We start from the raw sequence: 20,381 nt of genomic DNA, 5'->3' as shown, positions 1-20,381 counted from the left end.
CCCACCCAGAGACGCCCCTCACCACTCCTGGGGTGTCTCACGGACAGGATCCGACGGGCTCAGGGAGGTAAATCCTGCCCCTGGCCCAAGTCAGAACCTTGTTCCCACCAGTCCTAACCCACTCCAAAGCCCGGCTCACCCCACTATGAAGGGAGGAGATAGGGCAGCGTGGCCTCAGGGAGGGGAGGGGAGGTGCCAGCAGGTACGAGGGCAGCTGGAGGCCCCCAGCAGTGGGGTTGCAAAGCCTGCCAGACACCCAGGGTGGGATGACTCGAGGGGGATAACACCCTCTGGGCTGGGGGCCAGAGGAGCCTGGGAAAAAGGGCACGGGGAGGGGGTGTGTGCACAGCATGCGAGGGGGCAGGATATGCTAATTGCCCTGATCCAATCACCATACATTACATGTACTGAAACATCACTATGGACCCCATAAATATGTACAATCTGTGTCCATGAACGAGAGAGACCCACAGTTCACACAACAAACACGGAAGCCCATGCCCTGAGCAGCCTCTCCCCAACTTCCAACCCCAGCACCCCAGGCCCCCGACTCTCAGCCAACCAACGTTCTGAGGTTTGAGCATATGCTCCTTCCAGAGGCTGCTGGTGCGCACGCCCGCAACATGTCTATGTTCTTCCTCCCACCACACTTTATTTTAATAAAAATGGTAAGATGTGCTACACTTTATTTGGTACTTTGCTTTTTTCACTATATATATACATATAAATATATATATGTGTGCATGTATATATATATATTTTGAGACAGAGTCTCGCTCTGTCGCCCAGGCTCGAGCGCAGTGGTGTCATCTCGGCTCACTGCAGCTCCTGGGTTCAAGCAATTCTCCTGCCTCAGCCTCCCAAGTTGCTGGGATTAGAGGTGCATGCCACCACGCCCGGCTGATTTTTGTATTTTTAGTAGAGATGGGGTTTCACCATGTTGGTGAGGCTGGTCCTGAACTCCTGATCTTAAGTGATCCACCTGCCTCAGCCTCCCAAAGTGCTGGGATTACACGTGTGAGCCGCCGCGCCCGGCCTTTTCTTCTACTTCCTAACTTCTTTGTATACGTGATTTTAAATTTTTGTTTCCCGCCCCCTTCACTAAATTCCGATCGACAGCAGCAGTTCTCAGTTGATTCTCTTGACACACAATCTTATCAGCAGCAAAGAGGGACAATTTTCCAATTTTCCTCCTCCTTCGCAATATGGAAACCTTGGGTTTCTTTCGCTTGTCTACTTTGGATGACTAGTGTCTCCAGAATAATACTAAATCGCAGTTGTGATACTGGACATCCTTAGGCGGCCTGTGGCTTCACTGGAGCTGAAGCCAGCACTTTCTCGTTTACAGCATGTCACCTTTTGCTTCAAGTAGGTATTTCCTATCATGCTGAGAAATTACCCATATATTCCTATTTTATTAAGACTTTTTAATCAAGGCTGAATGTTGGATTTTGTCAAATGCCTTCTCAGCAAATATGAAGAGGGTGTTCTATAAATTGATATCCTAAAATCAAGCTGACAGGCTGGTCCTGGAATAAACCCTACTACATATGGTGTATTTGAACCTGCTGAGTTTCACTCCTGACATGTTAACACTGACACTGATGCATGCATGCGTGCGCACGCACACACATGCACCCACGCCCACCCAGACATGCACACGCACGCCCACACGCATACATACACAGGCTTGTAAGGCCTTTGCAGTTCTTGGTGTCAATACAAAGCTCACTTCCAGAGTGCCTTCCCCTCCTTTTCCCACAGTCTGAACCGGTTTACACAGTGTTCAAAGTATCTGCACTTCGCAAATCTGGTAGGATTTTCCCATGAAACTGGCTTGGCCGGATGCATTTTCTGTTTCTTTCCTTTTGAGGTGGGGGAGAACAGCCAAGGCAATGTTGGGACAACGGTGTTCTATAATAATTGATCTGTTTAAAATTTCTCTCTTCTGGAGTTGGGACTGATAGATACCATCCCCCTAAAAAGTTATTCATTTCCTACAGATTATTATTAAAATGGAATTGAGATATAATTCATAATTCCTTTTATAGAATTCAGATAAGACTCGTCATTCTTTTCAATTTTTTAATTTTTGCTTTTATTTTCTTTCCTATCGAGGTATATATAATTTACACGCAGTAAAGTCCTCAATCTTATGTGCCAGCTTGATGGCTTTTTATACACGTCTACACCTTCGTATCCACCGTCCAGGTCAGGACACAGAATTCTCAGCATGCCCGAACGCGCTGGCAAGCTCCTCTTCAGTCAATAGCTCAGGTAATTAGTCTTGTTTCTTATTTTGGATGGTGATACTTTCTATCAATTTTTTATTAGAACTGTGAATAATTCATATGTTTTATTGGTTTTATTTCAAATAACAGGTATTTGGACTTATTTATTATTTCTACCATTTTTCACTTTCCCGTTAACTTCTGCTTTCATCTTTACACATTCCTACCTTTTTGTTTCAATAAGGTTTATTTTCCTTTTGTTCACTGACTTCTTGGGTTGAAGGTCTCATCCATATATTTACTTGCTTTCTTGTTGAATGATATAAATATTTAAACTTGTGAATTTAGATGGTTCCCACAGGCTCTGATGAGAAGTGTTTTCATGACAATTATTTTCTAGATTTTATGCACTTTTGAACCGTAATTCTTTGAACCAAGAATTGTTTAAGACAAAGTGTTTTGTTCTGTTTGGGTTTTGATTTTTAATTTCCAAGTGTTAGGAGCTTTTTTTTTCCTGATTTTGTTCTTGATTTCACATCACACTGCAATCACAAGAAGCTGTATTAGTTCTAATTATTTTAATTTACAAAGGCTTTCTCTATTACCGAAGACATAATTAATCTTTGTGAATGCTGTTTTCTATGCGCTCCTTTAACATGAGTATACTCTCTAATTTAGGGGATCTGGGTTTTACGCACGTCTATATTTTTCTGTTTTTCCCCTTATTCTTTGCCCACTTGATATATCGCAGATGAGGACATAAATTCTGCTACGGGTGTCTCTGACAATTTCCCCGTGAATCTCTCCTCATTTCTGCTTTTCCCAACAGCGGTGATACGTTATTTAGCTAACCCACCTCCACCTCGCTGTGAAAAGCGCCCACCTTTGTTTCCGAGCGGCTTCCGGCCTGAACTCACACTGCATCGAGATCACAGCTCCTGCTTTCCAGGTTCACATCACCAGGATGCCTTTGCTTCCCGTATTTTCCAACGTTTGGTTTTGCTTTGCAATCCAATCGGGAAGTCCTTTCCTTTTAATAGGAGAGTTTAGTCCATCTATAACTTGATTTGTGTCCATTTCTGTTGTATTATGTTGTTATGCTTTCAATTTCAGAGCTTTTACATCTACGTCATTCTGTGGCCTTTTTAATCTAGTTTACTTTTTTGCGTGTAATTCTCTCGAGGCTTAGAAAAGTGTGCGTGTTTTACCCTGGTTGCTTTTATAATTCAGTTTTGTTTCACACCTATACTTTCCTACTAGACAGTACCTACTATATCTCCTATGTTCAGTGCCTAACTAGTCAGATATATCACCCTCACTGTTTATACAGTCTGTGACGGTTCATTCCACGTGTCCACTGGACAGGACCTGGGGTACTCAGATCAAAACTCTTTCTGGGTGTGTCTGGGAGGGCTTGTGGAAGAGATCAGCATTTGAATCGGGGACTCAGCAGACTGCCCGCTGCACCATGGGCAGGCCTCCTCCAACCCCTTGAGGCCTGAATGGAATGAAAACTGGAGGAGGCCAGCGTTCCTCCCTTGCCTGCCTGGCGGCCTGAGCGGGGCAGCTCCTGTTTTCCGCTTGGGACTGGGGTTTTCACCACAGGCTCCGCCGGTTCTCACGCCTGCAGAACTGGACTGGGCGCAGCACAGGCTCTTCCAGGTCTGCTGTGCGCAGATGCAGACCACAGGATCCGGGCTCCATGGCCGGGAGCCAGGCCCTCACAGTCACTCTCTCGGGATAGACCAGTCTACTGCGTCTGGTGCTCTAGGGAGCCGAACACGCAGCTCCATCCACTCTCCGCACCCGATACTACCTTTAGATGGTGTGTTTGCGTCTTCGGCTCTCAACGGCGAGGACGCCATCCTCATGTTCTCTCCTCCCTCTGCCATCCTGACACTTCTTTTTGAATATATGACATGTAGCAGTTACATTTCCCAGCTTCCACATTCACTTCATCTTCCAGTTCAAGAGATGGAACTCTTGCTGCGGGTTCTTTACGTAGTTTTTCCCATGATTCGCCTCCCTGTGCATCCAGTCACCTTCCTTCCCGTGCTGCCCCGCCTCCTGCCCCGAGACCCTCCGGGTTCCCTCTCACGCACCCCCCGGCCTCACCGTCTCTTCTTGGAGCCCGTGCGTTCCACCAAGCCTCACAGACTCTAACACCTCGTTAACTTTTATTTCTTGGCAAAACGTCTGGATACAGTTTTCATCTGCTCAGTGTCCACCGTTTTTCTGTGAAACTTTTTCTGTCACTTGTTTTTCTTCTTTTTCTCCTTTGCTCTTACACAAATGCATGCAGTGACCTTTACTGCTCACTGCTGAAGATGAGTTTTATTGAATCCGGCTCTGTGCACAGGTTCACAGTGGGGAAGGACAGGCCTGCTTCCTTTTATCTGAAATCCAGTGACAGTTCTGCTGTGAGTCCAATCAGCCCCCAGTAGCTCCCTCTGGCAGGAGAGAAAGGACGCTGTGAGTTTTCCTAAGAGCAAATGTTCTCTCTGCCACAGATGCGGCTTCAAGCACATGAGATGTACTTGTGTGACCCCTCAGCTCAGCACCAACCTCTGCTGCGGCTTGGGACCATGCGCCAGTCCAGGGGCCCCTGTTCCAGCTGCCGCCTGGCCCCACCACTGCGAAGCCAGGGTCAGGCGCTGCCTCTCGCAAGGGCTCCTGCCAGCCAGGGAGTTCTACTCGGCGGCTCCCTCACGGAGCTCTCTCCGCCGGCACTGCCCCAGGCTTCCCCGGGGATGTGTCTGCTCACTGCACTCTCCTGCACCATGGGCTGCCTGCCTCCGCCTGGGGCTTGGTTTGCAGCTGCATTTCTGTTTTGTCAAAATTTAAGTGCCATTTTGGTTTTCATGCTTCTTGTTATTTGTGGATGATTTCCAGGAAACAACGGGGAAATGCTGACGTATGCCACAATGTTCAGGGCAAAAATCAAGCCCTTTTATTTTAATGTGTAACCTTAGACTCATAACTAAGCTCCCGACTATATTCTCACAGCAGCCAATGCCTGCCCCTCGAGCCTGTGACCGACACCCCCAGCCATGCTGCAGGTCCTCCACCCACCCTGCACCTCCCCACCAGGCCAGCTCTCGCCGCTACATCCCCCTCCAGGCCCATGGCACAGGACAATAGCCACAGAGGGGCAGACCCACGACCCATGTCCATGGGTCACCTTCCACCTACACCCCCGCTCCCATCCGCCATTTAGATCCAACCGAAACACCATCTTCCCCACAATCTGTCCTGGTAGCTCCCTCACCCCTCCCCTGCCAGCCAGAAGTGCCCACCCCCACTCCTCTGTGACGGCATCTGCTACTCCGCCACACCACACAGTGACTGGGCACATGACTCCTCCCCACTGGATGGGGTGCTCCCTGGAGGAGACGTGGCAACCATGTAGGGCCCCGGTGCCAGCACAGAACCTGGCACACAGTCGGTGCTTGGGGGGGCACACGGGTGGGTGGACGATGGGCACGGATGCAGCGATGGCCACTTCCCGGGCATGTCCAGTGTGTGTGCGGCCGAGCTTGGAACGGGGAGGCACTGGGGTGGGTCGAAGCAGCCGGGATGAGGCAGAGGGAGCTGCCCATGCTGAGCAGACAGGGCCTAGAGTCGGCTCTACTGTCCACCGATTCGAGAAGCTGTGTAGACATATCAGTATTTAAAAGCAGGAAAGCCACTGGGGAGCGGGGAAAGAGGCAGGTGGGGAAGAGCAAATGCAAGGATGGTCCCGGGGTGCTCTTGGCACCAACTGCAGCTCCCTCGCCCGGCCATCAGGCCCGCACGGCAGGGCCATGGCCGCCCAGTAGCCTCGGCTCCACATCTTTTCTCCTGGGGACCTGGCAGCCGAGAGGGGAGGGTGCAGAGGGCTCCTTGTGAGGACCCGTGGGACCCACTGGCAGGGAGCAGGCCCAGGGCAGCAGCAGGTCACTCACGGGCACCTGCGCCTCCAGCCCTTGCCGTGACAACGGGGATACCACCACCTGTCCCTGGGTGGGAAACCTGGGCTCCCGGGCACGGGACCAGGTCTGAAGCTCCGACCTCCAGGGCAGCCTATAGCCTAGGGAGGAGGCTGAGCTGGCAGGAAGTCAGGCAGGCCCCTAGGAGGCAGCCTCACTGAGGACCTGTAGAATGCATACTCGCAGCCAGGGCAGGCCCACGAGAGGCAAGGAGCGGCAGAAGGCCCATGAGGGCGGGGAGACCCAGAAGGAAAGGAGTAGCAGGCAGACGGAGCAGTGTGTGGAAGCGCAGGCAGGAAGGTGGGATCCAGGAAGAGGGCACTGGGGACAAGGAGAGGGCCCTGCTAAACGTTTCCCAACATGGGGGAGACCCCATTCATTGTTCATCCAAAGGTCACAGGGCTAGACTCACCTCTCACACCTCCCAGGGGCAACTCTGCCCCTGCATCGGGTGGCGCACACAGCAGCCCGGCCGTCCCCACCACAGGGACCTGAGGCCCAGCCACTTTGTGGAGCGCCCAGCCTACCAGACTTCAGGCGCAGACAGATCAGGGCCCCGCCAGTGCAGCGACAGGGCAGGGAAGCCCTCCACAGCCAGGCCTGGGGACAGGATGCTGCTCTGGGCCCGGCCTAGGCACAGAGCGCTCGGTACCTAAAACCTTGTTTTCTGCGTTTACCCCCTTATGCCTGTGTTGCGGTGGCTGTGAAGTGGAGGCACAGTCCCTGACAGACTCTCCGGAGGACCCGGCCGCACTCCAGGGTGGCCCAGGCGCACAGCATGGCTGGGGAGGACAGCGCCGCAGGCGGACTTCTCGGGAAGGGCCATGATCCCACGGCAAGAGCCTGGAGGACGGGATTCCCAGCCAGGGCTGCCTTCCAGGGTCCCTGAGTGTGCTCCGTGCAATCCTAGCACTGAGCCTGTCTGTGGAAATGGTTCTCTCTGCCCACCCCCTGTGCCCGCACCAGACTGCAGGAGGCAGGGCCATGTGTGCCTGGCCCCTCTACGCCCCTTCCCAAGGCCCACAGATGGCCATCTCCTCCCTGACAAGGCCCTGATGCCCAGCAAGACTGAGAGCCCTTCCTGTGCTGCCCCACAGGGGCCTCTCATATCATGTACCTGAGAAGGGTCTAGTATCTAGAACACATGAGGACTCTCACCACTAACCAACAAAACCCATTTACAAAGCGGGCACTGGATGGGACAGACGCTTCTCCAGAGAAAACAAACATAGGGCCAATAAGTGCAGAGTGAGCAGCTCGGGACCACCGGCCTCAGGGGAATGCAAACGAAGCCCACAGGAGCCACTTCACACCCGCCAGGACGGCTCTACTGAAACATGGAAAATAGCAAGCACCAGGGTCACTTCTCTCATGCCCAAGAGTGTTCATCTGTGTCCTCTTATTTACGATTAGTCTGGCTAGAGGTTTATCAATTCTATCTCACAGAAACAGATTTTGGTCTCATTTACGGAATTCAACTGTATGTCTGACTGAGACGAAGCAACTTGTTGATTTCAGGTGGGGCCAACAGGGAGAGGGGAGCAAAAAGCCGGGCATGGGCTGGGAGCCCTAAGGGGGGGAGCCACCTCACCCTGGAAGACGGGGCTTGCACAGCAGCATGTGCGCTGCCCAGACCCAACCTGGAGCAGGCGTGGGGACCCTAGGAGAGCAGCCTGAGCGCAAGCACAGACATCCTGGCAGCAGCTCCAGCCTCAGTGTGGACCAGCCTCAGTGTGGATCAGCCTCAGTGTGGAGCAGCCTTAGCACAGGCTGGCTTCAGCAAGGACCAGCCTCCGCATGGCCTGGCTTTGGCATGGCCCGGCCTCAGTGCTGTCCGACCGGCCCCGTGTCCCTCTGCCTACAAGGTCCGTCCCTCCTGGAGTGCGGGTCTGGCCTGCCAGATCCACTCACAGCCCCAACCTGCATGCAACATTAATGCTAATGGTCCTTGTGGCAAACCCACTAGTGCAGCAGAGCCTTTAGAAGAGACCTTGCATTCGGTTTCATTTGGGAAGATGCAGGGTGTGCTCCCAGGGGCCTTCCCTAATGCCACAAACTGACAACAAGAGGAGAAGCTGGGCAACTGCCCCCACCGCAACTCTAATTCACAAGGCTACTGCTGAGTGCCAGAGTGAGGGCGTCCACACGCACAGGCACCCGCGCCGCCTCATCGCCCATTCATGTGGCATCCCTGAGTCTCAGCTGCACACCTTGCCCCCTGCGGTAGTGAGGCTGAGGCCCAGAGCCTCACGGAGTTCTGGCTGCAAGGTGAGGGCCTGCATCCCAGGGCTCCGGGGGCTGATTCGGGCAGAGGCCCCGGGTCTCCAAGAGATGAGAGGGTGCTGAGGTCAGAGCTGGGCATCTGGGCCAGAGGCCAACTATCTGGTCAGCTCTGTACCCTCCGGCACCGGGAAGGCTTCTGGAGTGGCCGCGGCTTCCTGAGGAGGCCTGGGGGGATCTTAAGTGGAGTCCACTCCCTAGTTTCCTTTCCAGCCTGGAGGAGACACAGGCACTACGGCCGCGGGCAGCCCTGTTGCTCACCCAGCCATTTCCTCGTGAGCACAGCTGGGTGCCTGAGCTGGGAAGTGCTTTCTCCTCAGAAAAAAGCAGCCCAGCCGGCGGGCATGTCCCAGCCGAATGTTTGCCTGAGGCCACCATCATTTCTCAGGATGACTCCTCAGGCAGCGCCCCCAGGACCAGGCCGCTGCAGAGCCAGAGCAGCTGTGCTCGGAGGAACCAGGGCCTCACCACCAGGGCTGCGGTGTGCCCAGGGCCGCCACTGCTGGCCTCACAAGCAGCACTGGGCGTCTGAGCGCCTGTCCCACCAGAGCCCCACTGCTCTGACTGCCAAGCTGGACACCCTGCTCTGTTTACACTCACGGAGGAGTGTTGGGAAGCCAGATGGGTGGTGTCTGTGCATGTGGCTTCCAAGGGCTCTAGAGCCTTCGCCGGGATCACTGAGGCTGCCTCCTCAACACGGCAGTTGTGAACACTGGGGGGGCGGCACAGGTGTCAGAAACCTTTTGAAGATGGCAACTGCTCTCTGGAGAAAAACGCGTGCATGTAACAGAAATGCGTATGCAGCTGTAAGGGCTTCACGGAGAACTGAGTTCCTGCCCCGGGATGCTGGATAAAGAGCCCCTGCTTAGAAAAAAGCCTGAATTTGAACGCTCTCCCTACAGAAAGGGCCTCCCTCCCTCCTATCAGCTCCAATCCTACATCTGCCTTTGTAGGACATCTGAGGCCATCTCCTGTCCCTGTGAAGCCTCTCGCTGTGGAAGTTAACTCTGCTGGGGGAGCTTGGGGAAGGCTGTCTGCCAGAGCTGCTGGCTGCATCACAGGCAAAAGCAAGCCCCCAGGCGGCCCAGTTCAAGGGAAAGTCCCAGTGTCTCCAGAACAGGCAGAGGCGAGGAGGGCATGGGCTCCACGTCAGGGAGGCAGGTGGCAGGGGCGGGGCAGGTGCCACCGCTGTGGGCCTGAGGCCAGAAGAGGATCAGCTTATGGAAGATACTTGTAGCTGAGAAAAAGCTAAGCCAGAAAGGGCCACTGCGGAGACACGAGAAGTTTAAATCACAGGGAAATGCTTCGTACTTAGGATGAGGGTAAGATGTTTCCCCTATACGGAATTACTCCCATAATTTTTCAAGATAAATGAACCAATTTCCTTTCTTGTGGTTATTGTAGACTAAATCTTTCTAAGTTTCGTGGAGTGGAATGCACGGGGGACTTCACTGCTCTGAGTCTGAAGTGCCCACCTTCTCCTCATCCCCACTCCCAACGCCCAAAAGAGGCCCCCACGGGTCACGTGGCAAGTGTGCAGCCAGCAGCACCATGCAGGTGATTGGGATTCTAGAGCGCCCAGGAATAACCCTAGTAAGCAGCGGGCAGGACCCACAGTGCCGGGAGGGGAGAGGGCTTCTGGGGGATCTGCACTGCGGCGAGCTTGCCTCTCCATGTCAGTCCGCAGACCAAGGCCATCCAAGAGGACTGGCAGAACCTTGGCAAGCTCCCTCTGAAGTTTACTGGAAAAAACCTTGGAGAATCTCTCAGATAATTCCGAAAGAGAAAATAACACAGAGGTCACGACGTATCAGACACACTCTGAGGCTCTGCTAGCTGACACACTGTGACACTGGCCCCGACAGCAAACAAGCTTACACGTTCCCTCTGCACTGAGATTTTCTTCTGCTTTTTTGGAGGAGAAGCAGGGATCCAAATTCTCTACAACCAAGGCCCTGACATTATGCCTGAGAAATGTGTTTTCTGGGCTAAGAAAACATCTTCTCAGCCTACTGTTTCTAAAATGCAGATGATCCTTGCAAGGTAATGACATTAAATCACCAGCATCTTCTCATAAGATCTTTGGAAACTGGGAAAAACTGAAAAGGCTGGGTGCTCACACTGGGAAAGGGGACAGAGGGAAGACGAAGCATCCCCGTCCCACCTGTCCCCACTCAGCCCTCGGCAGATGCTTTAAAATCCCAGCTGAATGCCTGGCCCTGCGCTAGCGCTGGAGCCCCAGAAAGCGCTGGGGTCCCGGCCTGGTGGATTTCACAGACGGCCTGATACGAGGAAGCCCCCTGTGATCGCACTGGCCACAGGGTCTGGGTCAGCCTGCCTGGGTGTGAACCCTGGAGCACTCTCCACCACTGCCTGTTCGAACACGGGCAGGTCACTCATCCTGGCTGCACCTGTTCCTTGTCTGAGCATCTGGGGCCATAAGCAGCTAGTGGGTTTGCTGCCAGGGTCGCAGTGGGAGAATCTGTGTAAACAAGTGTGCCCTCATGACACGGTGAGCACCAGCGCACACTGGCTTCACATGTGCCACCGCCACGCCCGGGGCAGCAATGATGGCGGCGATGGTGAGGGTGCAGGCCCGTGTGGGCAAGGAGGGAAGAGCCTGTCTGTGATGCAGGGGCAGCGGCAGCGGTCCAGCTCGGTTCCCAGGGAGCCTGAGGCTCCACTGGACTGAAAAGACGTCGTCAGAGCAGGAGTAGCACAGAGATTGCTTGAAAGGGCATGAGAAGATGCGCTCAGAGGGCGGGGACATCACTGTGGGCAGGACAGGCCTATCAGGCACTGAGGGACCAGGAAGAGATCACCCAGTAGGAGGATGGGGCAGGGCAGGGAGCACCCACTGGGTCTCACACAGCGGGAAGGAGGTGGGTCCGTGCATGGACTGTGCGCTCCCGCTCCCATGCTGAAATCCTAGGAGGGAGCCCAGGGGAGGTGAGGAGGCCACAGGGTAGAGCCTCAGGGAGGGGATTGGCACCCTCACAAAAGGGACCCCAGAGCTCCCTCGCACCTCCCACCGTGGGAGGACACAGTGAGAGGGCGCCATCTGGAACCGGGCAGCCTCAGCACACACCAGACTGGTCAGTTCCCGATCCTGGACTTCCAGCCTCCAGAACTGTGAGCAACAAACATCTGCTGGGGTTTTGTTTTATTTTATTTATTTTTTAAATAGAGACGAGGTCTCACTCTGTTGCCCAGGCCAGTCTTGAACTCCTGGGCTCAAGAGATCCACCCGCCTCCACCTCCCAAAGTGCTGGGATGACAGGCGCGAGCCACTGCGCCCAGCCAACATCTGCTACTTTACGCAGCCCGGTCTGTGGAGCTCTCGTGAGGGCAGCTGGAGAGACAGATGCGCAGCCACAGGGTCTCTGTTCCCTCAGGCAACGGCCTGGAAGAGGCGCTCAGCAAGTGCCTGAATTACACAAACTTCCCTCAAATGCAAGAGGCATTTAGAGCAAAGGCTGCTCCACGTGACGCTTGCTGTGGGCCAGCGATTCCTTCCGCTCTGTGGAGGAGCCTCGGGGCTGCACTGAGGATGAGGCTGGAGCAGGGAAACCTGAGCTGACCAATGGGCAGCGAGCCTGGAACCAGCCCCGGGGCTGCTGAGGAAGATCAGGCCCCTGTTCTCACCCAGAATCGCTTCCCAGAACAGCCTGGATCTTCCCAGCACGTGAACTCACTTAGCGTTGTGAGACTCCAGGGAGGCTCCCCCTTCCTCTCTCCACCCTAAGGAACAGGCAGCGAAGCACCTGCTGGTGGCCACACAGCAAGAGAGGCGACAGGTGTGGCTGCGGGAAGGGACCAGTTGTGTGGGACGCAAGGGTGGGCGCAGGAGCCCCAGGAGGGGAGGGAGGGTCCCGGCCTGTGTGGGATAGAAGGGAGGGCGCAGGAGACGCAGGCGGGGGCCCAGGAGAGGCCGCCTCCAGGGCTGGAGGGGAGGAGAGTCAGCTGAGGACACCGTCTCAGACTTTGAGCCATTCCCCAGACCTGCCCCAGACACAACCCTGGCCCCAAAGAGCCTCTCCAAGCTCAGGACACCTGCACACCAGGGCACGTGGGGACACACATGCTGGTGCAGTGTTAACTGAACGTTCTGCCAGGAATCAGGAGGCTGCCACCAGCCACACAGAACCCCGGTACCAGCAGCGAGCCCCTGCAGCATGCCCCACACGCGAAGCACTCCGGTCAGAAGTAGGGCTCAGTCGTGCAGCAGGATGGATCCAGAAGGTGAAATGAGGCACTGTCAGTTACCAAACCAGGAGGCTCTCATGATCACTCATCTGGAGGCACTGGCCATGCTGGTGGATGTGACTAGCACAGCCACGAGGACTGGCACTGAGGAGGGGCTCACAGCTGCCTGGTCGATCCTCAGTATCAGCACCAGTGAGGACAGAGGCACCAACCACGCCTCCCATGCATGTGGGGCCCTGCAGGTCTACACACAGCTCCTGGGTGTGTAGGGTGCCCCCCCGGGTCTACACATGGCTCCTGGGTGTGCAGGGTCCCCCCCCGGGTCTACACACAGCCCTTGCGCATGCAGGGTCTCCCCGGGTCTACACAAGGCTCCTGGGTGTGCAGGGTGCCCCCGGGTCTACACACAGCCCTCGGGCATGCAGGGTCCCCCCCGGGTCTACACATGGCTCCTGGGTGTGCAGGGTCCCCCCCGGGTCTACACACGGCTCCTGGGTGTGTGGGGTGCCCCCCGGGTCTACACAAGGCTCCTGGGTGTGCAGGGTCCACCCCGGGTCTACACACGGCTCCTGGGTGTGCAGGGTGCCCCCGGGTCTACACACAGCCCTCGGGCATGCAGGGTCCCCTCCGGGTCTACACACGGCTCCTGGGTGTGCAGGGTCCCCCCTGGTCTACACACGGCTCCCGGGCATGCAGGGTCCCTCCCAGGGTCTACACACGGCTCCTGGGTGTGCAGGGTCCCCCCGGGTCTACACACGGCTCCTGGGCGTGCAGGGTCCCTCCCAGGGTCTACACACGGCTCCTGGGTGAGCAGGGTCCCCCCCGTGTCTACACACAGCCCTTGCGCATGCAGGGTCTCCCCGGGTCTACACACGGCTCCTGGGTATGCAGGGTCCACCCGGGTCTACACACGGCTCCTGGGCAGGCAGGGTCCCCCCCAGGGTCTACATACAGCCCTTAGGTGTGCATGGCCCTACAGGCTACACACAGGCCTCACCAGGAGTCTCTTCAGGGCAAGCTTTGCCGGTGTCCTCACCTTCCCGTGAGAAGCCAGAGGCTCTGAGAGCCACACGGACCACAAGCTCCTGCATGGGACACCCCAGAGAGCCTAGGGCTTCTCCGTGGGGCCCACGGGACCTGCCCTGCTCATGGTCGCCAGATTTCAGAATCCGTCTATAAAGCACTTGCTGCTAGGCCCAACTCAGAGGGGGCCTCAACACCCTGCCCATTTCAGAGATGGACAAAGAAGGGTGGGGGATGGGAAGCGGCCTGGCTGGGCCTCAGTGCTGCGGTAGCCACGGCCCTTGGTGGGGCAGACTCGGCACAGGGTGCCCCTGGGAGCAAGGAGCAGGACAAGAGGGGCCACAAAGGGAAATCAGGAATCAGGGAAGATGCTGCTTAATCAGAGTTGAGAGCAGCATAATTCCCTCTAAATCAGAAAATAAATCTTCACTCCCCACTCCCCAAAGTATATAAAATATTAGAGGACTTTTTATAGCTGTAATCAAAAGCCTCCTATCTCCAGCCACTGTGGGCCTAGCTAATGAGAGGGGTTTGCTAATGATACAAGGATGGTCCAAGAAATCTCTCCCTGTGATATTAATTGCATTTAAAAAAGAAATCATGAATTGTACTTATGCTTACTAATTAGTACGGGTTTGCTAATTAATAAGAAAGTCAGAGTGCCTTTGTCTTGTCATTGGCAATTAACTAAAGATTCAACTTTTTCTTTTTTCTCTCTTTTCTCCTTTCCTAAATAACAAAATGACTTTGGGTTGGAAAATAGCGGGTAAAGGAGCTGCAGGCTGGGAGACAGGACGGGCACCAGGGCCACGTCCCAGACCATTGTGGACAGAAGGCGTGAGCGACGCAGTCAGCCCTGCCTGGAATATGGCTTTTCCACACAAGCCCTGAGGGTGCAGACCACCTAGGCCCCAGCCTTTCCAGGAACAGGGGAGCCCCTTCCCCAGACAGCAACCACTGCCAAGCCAGTCACAGGAATTGGGTGGGAGGGGCCTCAGAGCTAGAACCAGGGGTGACTCCAGCCATCCCAGCTCAGTGCAAGCTCCCGCTCTGGTTCCTCCACCATAAAATGAAAAGGGAGTCAGGCTGTCCCACAGCCCAGAGATCCCTTCAGACAGGACCATGCACCTGCACCTGTAATCCCCGGGGAAGAAGCCAGGACACTGAGGGCTCCGGGTCACACGGAGAAGGGGCGACCTGGGGCCCAGGGCTGCACAGCCCAGTGAGGTGGTGGGGGGCAGGGGAGGGAGGCCACTGGCCTTCAGGCATGCCTGGCAGGGGCCAGCCCCAACCATGGTGCCTGTGGCCCCCTTGCCTGGCACTGCTCTCCCCAGTACCTCCTCTGAAGGGCTCTGCATGGCAAGAGGGGCACAGAGCCAACGAGACCCCTCCTCTCATCCCTTGGGAGCCCATCTGGAGGGCCTATGGCTCCAAACAAAGGATGGGGGCCAGGAACAGGAGCTCAACCCGGGGAGGGGTAAAATCACGATCCTGCTTGGGGGCAATCCTCCCACCACCAAATTCGAAGTCAAATTCTGCGTGTTGGGGCCCAGGCATTAGAGCTTAAACACTGCTGGGTACAATGAATAAGGAACAGAAATTCTATGGGCTAAAAAAGAAAAAACACAGGTTGAAAAGCAGCCAAACCTCCAGCCCAGCGCTGCACCAAGTGCTCCTCACAGCCCCCTGACCAGACCCAGAGATCCAGGGAAGCCAGCACTCCAGAGGCGGCCACACCCACCCCGCCCGAAGGCCCAAGACCAGTTTCCAGCTCCCTCCCCACGAAAGAGGCCTGGAGTGAGCGGTTCCTCCAAAACCGCCTGCAGCCGGAGAAGGGCCGGCGCCCGGGGCCAAGGTGCAGCTGGAGAAGGACCAATGCCCGGGCCAAGGTGCCAGCTCCGAGGCATCCGTGCCTCTGTTGGATGTGGGGAGTCCACGCTCCAGAGCAGCTGCGGGCGCCAGGCAGGTGGCTCAGCCATAATGCTGAGGGCTTGGCCTGCGCTCAGACAACTCCATTTCTAACCCTCCTGGCCGCCTGCACACGCGGAAGCGTGGCCTCCGGGCGCGTTTCAGTTCAGGCCAACAGTGAGGTAGCCAGCGTGATGACACACAGAACACCAGGGTCTCCACAGGGCATCTTCAGATGGAAGCATCCCTCCTCAAACAGCACCCACCCCACCCCAGGCTGCTCCAGAGGCAACACCTCACTGAAGCATCCAGAAAGCTCAGTCACTGAGAAGGAAGCACCGACAGAGGAAGACCCTGGGCGCGCCCCCCACCAACCCCCTGCCAACCCCCCACACAGGCGGAAGAGGGCCCTGTCATCCTTCCTGAACACCTGCACTCAGGGGAACCAGACCCCACAGTCCACAGAGCCCCCCTAACCCCGCTCACTGCCAGACACCAGACCCCACAGTCCACAGAGCCCCCCTAACCCATTCACTGATGGACACCAGACCCTACCGTCCACACAGTCCCCTAACACGCTCACTGCCGGACACCAGACCCCACCGTCCACACAGTCCCCTAACCCGCTCACTGATGGACACCAGACCCCACCGTCCACACAGTCCCCTAACCCGCTCACTGCCAGACACCAGACCCCACAGTCCACAGAGCCCCCCTAACCCGCTCACTGATGGACACCAGACCCCACCGTCCACACAGTCCCCTAACCCGCTCACTGCCAGACACCAGACCCCACAGTCCACAGAGCCCCCCTAACCCGCTCACTGATGGACACCAGACCCCACCGTCCACACAGTCCCCTAACCCGCTCACTGCCGGACACCAGACCCCACAGTCCACACAGTCCCCTAACCCGCTCACTGATGGACACCAGACCCCACCGTCCACACAGTCCCCTAACCCGCTCACTGCCAGACACCAGACCCCACCGTCCACACAGTCCCCTAACCCGCTCACTGATGGACACCAGACCCCACCGTCCACACAGTCCCCTAACCCGCTCACTGATGGACACCAGACCCCACCGTCCACACAGTCCCCTAACCCGCTCACTGATGGACACCAGACCCCACCGTCCACACAGTCCCCTAACCCGCTCACTGATGGACACCAGACCCCACCGTCCACACAGTCCCCTAACCCGCTCACTGATGGACACCACACCCCACCGTCCACACAGTCCCCTAACCCGCTCACTGCCGGACACCAGACCCCACCGTCCACACAGTCCCCTAACCCGCTCACTGATGGACACCACACCCCACCGTCCACACAGTCCCCTAACCCGCTCACTGCCGGACACCAGACCCCACCGTCCACACAGTCCCCTAACCCGCTCACTGATGGACACCACACCCCACCGTCCACACAGTCCCCTAACCCGCTCACTGCCGGACACCAGACCCCACCGTCCACACAGTCCCCTAACCCGCTCACTGATGGACACCACACCCCACCGTCCACACAGTCCCCTAACCCGCTCACTGCCGGACACCAGACCCCACCGTCCACACAGTCCCCTAACCCGCTCACTGCCGGACACCAGACCCCACCGTCCACACAGTCCCCTAACCCGCTCACTGATGGACACCAGACCCCACAGTCCACACAGTCCCCTAACCCGCTCACTGCCGGACACCAGACCCCACAGTCCACACAGTCCCCTAACCCGCTCACTGATGGACACCACACCCCACCGTCCACACAGTCCCCTAACCCGCTCACTGCCGGACACCAGACCCCACCGTCCACACAGTCCCCTAACCCGCTCACTGATGGACACCAGACCCCACCGTCCACACAGTCCCCTAACCCGCTCACTGATGGACACCAGACCCCACCGTCCACACAGTCCCCTAACCCGCTCACTGAAGCAGGAGCATCTTTCAGACCTGCCCTGAGCCGTCTCAGATGAAGGCGGAGGAACGGAAACTGAGTCTCAGACCTGCCATTAAACAATACAGTTATGAAGCGTTCCCCCGCAAATTCCATCAGCAGTGAAAGCTCACAGCAGAACACAGGGAGGAAAATAAACAAAACAATAGCCCCCAGTATTTCTACAGCCTGAAGAGAAACACGGTTCATCCTCCAATTTTAAAACCCAGACCCAAGAAAGGCCTGTCCTGGAGCCCCCAACAGCCTGCTTGTCCTTCCGCTGAGCCAAGTGTCACATCCCCCCCTCCCTCCCTCCACCGCGCTCCCCTGGCAAACCCGCCCGGGCAAACCCCCATTCCTCAGTGACTGTGCCTGCCGGGAAGCACCTGAGCGTGGCAGACAGAAGCCTGCCGCCCAACCTGGCTCCAAGTTCACACCACAAACCTCAGCGGGACTGCCGGGACTCTCACAGGCCAGCCCACCTCATGCCCACTTCAGGAAGAGACAGGAAGCTCCAGCAACCTGCTGGTCCCCGTCCACTTCGATGCCCCTCTACTGCCCCAGCCCTACATCACGCCCGTCACTACAGCGAGGTTCCCATCAGTATAAACCACTCTCCCGCTGCCCATCGGGTAAAACAAATCTCCCTCCGGCTCCAGGCCCAGCCCCTGAGCAGGCCCTTCTGTGCCTTCCCTCTCTTTAACGAAACGCCAGCCGCAGGGCCCAGGGCAATCCTCTGTTCTCCTTCTGGGTCCTCTCTGCAGTCTGACTGCCCCCTGAAAACACTTCCTTCTCCAGGGCTCTGTGACTGGACCTGCCCTCCACGGAGTCCCCAAACTCACGGCTCTCCCCAAGACTAGATGCCAGGACGCTGGAACGCCCCGAAGAGGCTCGAGCCTCCGGTTCTGACTTCTCTGCTACCTACTCATTCCCGACAACTGAAATACCATGCAGAGCGGACGGGCACCTCTGACCCCAGGGCACTGACTCAAAGCCTCCAGCCCTGTGCACCCAACGTGCGGCAGGCATGAGACTCCCACACTTCACCCCCAGTCTCCCCACCCCATACCATGAGCCTACCCAGGGCAGAATGCTGAAGCCATCCTCGATTCCTGGCCCTCACGCTCTCTACCTCACCCGCATCTCCCTTCAACACAGCCGACTCGGACCACACCTCCGCAGCCCACTGCAGTCCTAGGCCAGGGCACCTGTGTCTCCCAGCCCGGCCAGCCCCAGCCCTGCCAGTTCCCACCCACTGCGGCCCTGCACAGAGCAGCCAGGCATCCTTTATGAATGGACACCAACTCCACCCACGAAACCACAGCCCTGCCGTGACCACACAAGGCCCACAAGGTCAGACTACCAACCACCACGGGCCCCACTTCTGTCACCCCGAACCTCGCTGTTGGGTCCTGGGCCCTGCCCGCCCCGCTACTCCCACCACCAACAGTCGGGTCCCCCAGGCTTGGCTCAGGACGCTCTGCAGAATGGCCCCGGGAAACTGTGGCTCCTGCGCTTGCCACCACCGGAAGTTCTGTCCTTCACTCTCCTATGGGCCACCGACTACTCACCCGGCAGCAGTGCGCCTCCAGAGGGCAGGAGCCTGTGTTGCTGGCTGCCGCGTCCCCAGCACCGAGAGGAACGTCCTTAAGCAGCTGCTGAGTGAACAGTGACCGTTCTGGAGCCTCAGGGCAGCTGTCACCAGCCCGCCTGGCCTTGGTCCTGCGGATGCCGGTTCTGCCCAGACCCAGACCCGTGCGGTGCCCTGCTGCTGCCTCTCCGCGCCACTGGCAGCTTCTTCCAGGGTCTCAGCAGACACCCCTCGCCCATTCCCAGCCTAGGCCCTGGTGCCCGCACCTCTCAAGAGGGTGACTTCCAACCCCGTTCGACCCTGCCCCGTGGGAAGGGCCTGTAACCATGGCCACAGCCACAACCGCCACGGGCTGTGCAGCCGGCCCCAGAATCTGTCAAGCAATGAACCCTCGGCACACCCCTGCCAGGTGGAGGCCCTGAGAGCCAGGACACCAGCTCCCAGTCACGAGCTGGCAAGCAAGGACGCCCAGATGGGAGCCTCGACCTGGGCTGCAGGCCCTGGGGTCCGTACAACGCTGACAGCCGCTCCGCCTGCGACCCAGGCCAGCCTGACGCGTGGCCCAGGACAGAATATGCAGCCACACGCACGCACGCATGCCCCAGGGCCGTCCGTGTCCTTCACAGACATGGCCAAGGCCAGGGCAGCATGGACGGAACCTACACTTTGTTTAGGCCAAAACGCTTCAGAAGCAAAGCCCATTTGTTCCCTACGACAGTGGGCAGCTTTTTAACACTGGAGGTCCGGAAACCAGGAGAGCCTGCCTGGCCCCCCACGGCCCACACTGCGGCCCCACCCAGGCTCCGAGGCAGCCAAACCAGCGAGAGTGGGGCCGATGTGGGCTGAGGAGAAAACAGCTTAAAAGCACACCTGCCGCATTCACAGATGGCAGAGAAGCACTCGCTGGAGACGTCCCTCTCTCGGTCAGGATCCATGTTGAGTGACACCCGAGCCCCAGCTGAGGCACTGTCCCCCTAGGGACTCAGGTCCTGTGCGGTCAGGACAGGGGTCCACGAAGCCACGGCACCAATGCCTAGTTCACTACAGACCCTCGCGGGCTCTCACACCTGCTTTGCCTCTGACACCGCGGCCTCGTGTGGCAAACATGTCACTGCCCCCTTGCCACAAACACGGTGGTGGGGCCCGAGGGGCTGTGCTCTGCCCAGGTGTGCGCCACCTGTCAGTGGTAGAGATGGGACTCAGGCTCCTCACACACCCTTCCCCGCTCAACACAGCTTC

At 57.2% G+C, this 20,381-nt stretch overlaps 1 protein-coding gene across 11 annotated transcripts in view; it reads right to left on the bottom strand.

Moving 5' to 3' along the window:
• MAD1L1 (mitotic arrest deficient 1 like 1) overlaps positions 1–20,381 on the bottom strand; it is a 423,430-nt gene that overhangs the window by 167,276 nt on the left and 235,773 nt on the right. The gene's annotated exons all lie outside the window — the stretch shown is intronic.

The sequence above is a fragment of the Chlorocebus sabaeus genome, chromosome 28 (genome assembly GCF_047675955.1).
Source record: "Chlorocebus sabaeus isolate Y175 chromosome 28, mChlSab1.0.hap1, whole genome shotgun sequence".
Lineage (NCBI taxonomy): Eukaryota > Metazoa > Chordata > Mammalia > Primates > Cercopithecidae > Chlorocebus > Chlorocebus sabaeus.
Note: the sequence above shows the minus strand (reverse complement) of the source record. Positions and strands in the feature narration are given on the sequence as shown.